General features: G+C 40.6%; 1 pseudogene; it reads left to right on the plus strand.

Moving 5' to 3' along the window:
* Positions 1–3,406: 3,406 nt before the first annotated feature.
* On the plus strand, positions 3,407–3,675 carry LOC123788684 (small ribosomal subunit protein eS24 pseudogene; annotated as a pseudogene).
* Positions 3,676–4,099: the final 424 nt, after the last annotated feature.

The raw sequence follows: 4,099 nt of genomic DNA on the forward strand, positions 1-4,099 counted from the left end.
TGTGAAAAATTCTTCTGTGGAAAAAAAATGCAAGAAAAGGAGATGTTTCCTATTAGCCAATATTCCATAATAGCCTACTCTATTAGTAATCTATCACTATTATTCCTATTTTCAGAGAAAACTAGGTGTAACCTTACTGATCGAGAAAGGTGTAAACCGATAGAAGCTGATAATTGACTAGTTCAATGTGTAACTGACCTCTGGATTGTTATTCTGTAAAGAGACAATTTTGCTGCCAGTTAAGCTTCTTACCATGTGGCTTCTTCTCTAGGCTTAGCTACTCATCTCTGACAGCCAAATTCCGCTAGGAACACCCTCAGCCGTTACCCTCTAGCTTCCATATTCTCTATTGTACTACCTGGACTCTCCGTGGGTTAGCCTCTGTAGACAGCCCCACCTGTAGCTACTACCCTTCACCTCTCCTTATAAAAGGATCTCACATCGGTATCGCAACCTCACCTTCCATTCAAATGGAAAGAACCAGTGTAATTACAATGAAGTGTGCTTCAAATCCAGGAGGCCACTGATTCTCAAAGTGTGGTCTTTGGACCAGCACTATCAGCCTATCTGGGAATTTGCAAGAAATACAAATTCTTGTGCCCCATCCTAGACCCACTAAATCAAGCACTGGAGATAAGGTCCAGCAATTCCTGTTTTCACACATGGCTCTCATGCATGCTAAAATTTGAGAACCACTGCCGTGTAACAATCTGTGCTCTGAGATCCTTCTGTCAGCGGCCATTCCTTTCCATTTGAGGGTGAGCGTGGACGGCTTGGTGAGTACTGCTCTTGTTCTTAGAAGAGATGTTGTTGGCAGTTCCCCAGTGTCATAGCCACGTGATAAGTTGGCTACAACTGCCGCTCTGTAAACCCTTACCTTAGGCTGAAGATCAATGGCAAATTAATACTTTATTCCTCTACCTCAGGCTTCAAGGGACATTTTCAACTTCTTAAAGTAAATTTGTCTTTTTTCTACTAGGTGTCATTTGTCAGAGGACGGATGACAAGTAGTAGGCTTTAGTGGAGAGTTGACACTCCTGATTTGCATGTCTCCTTACATTGGCAGATGAAAGGTCTGAGTTATGAGTGAGCAGAAACTTCCAGATAATTGCCTCTAGAACTTTTCTTGAAGACTGTGATATGTAAATCAAAGGCTTTGCCAGGGGGTAAGAGGCAGACTCTAACAGGACTGTCAGGTAACTTGGTACTTCCTCAAATAAGCTGCATGAACTAGAACAAGTAGGACTGAGCCAAAGTACAAGTCAAGCTGTGCTCTCCTCATTTGCTAATAAAGGATGGCTTTGATGGCATACCGACAAGAGGAAGCCAACCGGCCACATCTTTAGACAGTAGCCTTTGGACCTGTGTAGGTCACCTTAAACTTCCAAACATAAAATCAGGGAATCTGGGAACTAGCAGAATCTTTAGTAAATATAGTACATTTCCCTCACTCTGTAGACTAGGGCACTGAGGCATAGGGGTGTTAATGCTGCTGAGGTCATACAAGCCGACTGTGGAAAAGCTGAGACTAGAACCCAGCGATCCCGTCCTCTCCTCAGTGTCCTTGCACTGTTCCGTGCCAAGCCATCTGGGACGGGCTGGGGCTCAAATCTACTCATGCTGAGGGATGCTCTCATTAACTAATGACAGCTCTTCTTGACAGGCATTCTACGTATCGTGATTGATATCAGGACAAAAGTTCTATCTCCTTTACTTCCTGACGGACTGGACCATCTTGATGAAGAGTAGGGATGACATAGCAAACACTGAGCAGGCTGGTCCTCAGTAATTTCACTTCTGGAGTACAGCGTGAGGAAATGACCTAATATGTAAACAACGGCTTATATTTTAAAAAATTGTGAGATGACAGAGGAACGATTGCATAAATTTCGCAATTTCTGTACAATGGAATACTATGAAAGTATTAAAATTATATTACAAAGAATTTTTAATGATTTGGCTTAAACATGCTGAATAAACATAATGGAAAGTGAAGAAAAGAAGGATAGAAAAGACTACATGTAATATAATTTCAACTGCATTTTAAATTACAGAAATTTGTTTTATATTTAGAAAAATCCTGGAAAGAAATATATCAAAATATTAATAGTGTTTATCACAGTTGTTTAGGGAAAGATTTTGTTCTTTTCTTTTTGCTACCTGTATGTATGATCTATATTTCATAATCTGAGCATGTATTACATTTATATCCAGAATAAAAAACTTAGGAGAAAATGTGAGCAATTATTCTTAAATTGGTGATTTCTTAAATTCCCTTTGCCCAGGGAAATAAGGCAAATGTATTTTCACCTTTCATTTCTCTATATCCACCAAAGAAAAACAGCTTCTTTATAAATTTCAATTACTCTCAAGAATGTCTTCTATAAATCCACTGGAGAATTCAGTTAAAGTTTAGCTTTTGAGATAATTCACACTCCCAAACTCAGATGGATTAGTAACCATGATAAGATAAAGACAGCCTGCAGGAGCTTCTGATTAACCTTAGGAATCACATTCCTATAAAGTGGCATGTAAAATTTTAGAAGCCACATGCTATGATTATCTGCGCTATTGAACGTGACTTTTTTTCCCCTGAACATGACTTTTTAATTTAGTAATAACACACACAATATTTTAGCACTTATTTCAATATCAGAATGCTTCTGAAAGGTTTGTCTGGTATATACGTAGGAGTTTTTATGCCCATACTTGAAAACCTTTCTCCAATGCTCTGGTCAGACACTAAATAACTAATATAGTCACAGTTAAGGGCCTAGAATCCCCTCTGGAATGAAGTAGAGTATAAGTAAATAACAAAAAGAATTTTTTTTTAAAGATAGCCTTTGTTGTAACTGAGAATGGATGAGTTCCTGAGAGGGGTGATTCTGGAGAAGTAAGAGAACCTGTAAGATAGAAAAATCTTCACATCCTGAAATCTATTGCCATCCAGGACTATGGGGAGGCAGGATCAGATATGTTAGGCCCATGAGGAGGGGAGATCAAAGAGAAAGTGGATTCAGAAAGAGGCAGATTTAGAGCAGGAAAAGATAAGATTATTTTAAGGTCAACCTGGCTGAAAAACAAGGGGGCAAATCAAGAAAGAAAAGGTGGGTCTTAACTTTAGGGATTCTCTGTGAGTAAAATGAAAGAGACCTCATCGTTGTATGTATTATGGTCACCCAACATTTAGTGATTGCCTATGCTAAGCACGGCCAGGGGCTGAAATGGGGCGGTGGGCCAAAAAGACTGGAGTCCTCCAGAGGCTAAGAGAATCGACTATAAGAAATCATGTTGGAACTAAAAAGGACTAGGAGAGCCCTTTTCTTCCCCGGCTGCTCGAAACTCAGCTGCCATCACGAACACCACAGTAACTCTCTGGACCAGGAAGCTCATGACCAGCCAACCACTTCAGTGGAAACTAATGGTCATTGATGTTCTGCACTCCAGAAAGGCAACAGTACCTAAAACAGAAATTTGGGAAAAACTAGCCAAAATGTACAAGACCACACCAGATATCATCTTTGTATTTGAATTCAGAACCCATTTGGTTGTGGCAAGACAACTGGCTTGGGCATAATTTAGGATTCCTTGCATAGGGCAAAGAAAAACGAACCCAAACATAGACTTGCAAGACATGGCCTGTATGAGAAGAAAAGGACCTCAAGAAAACAGTGAAAGGAATGCAAGAACAGAATGAAGAAACTCAGGGGGATTGCAAAAGCCACTGTTGGTGCTGGCAAGAAGTGAGCTGGAGACAGGACAACAGAAGGAGTAAAGATTCTGCAGTGACTTTCTCTGTGGTGGCTTGCAGAGTCTTCGTGAGAGGATTAATAAACTGAGAACTTAAAAGAAAAAAAAAAGGAACTAGGAGACCTGGCAACCTGATGTAGCCGCCCACACGATACACCTATGACAAATGACAAGACAGACCCCTAAACCCATACGATACACCTATGACAAGTGATAAGACAGACCCCTAAACACGGTAGGCGAGCAAAGGAGCCCCGGGTATATCATTAGGTAAACGAGCAGGAGATGGAAGGAGATGCCCGTTACAGGCTACCTCTGTGTAAGAAGAGAGGGGCACTCTATCGTGTGT

Source organism: Ursus americanus, chromosome 3, assembly GCF_024610735.1.
Source record: "Ursus americanus isolate L20-20 chromosome 3, mUrsAme1.1.p, whole genome shotgun sequence".
Lineage (NCBI taxonomy): Eukaryota > Metazoa > Chordata > Mammalia > Carnivora > Ursidae > Ursus > Ursus americanus.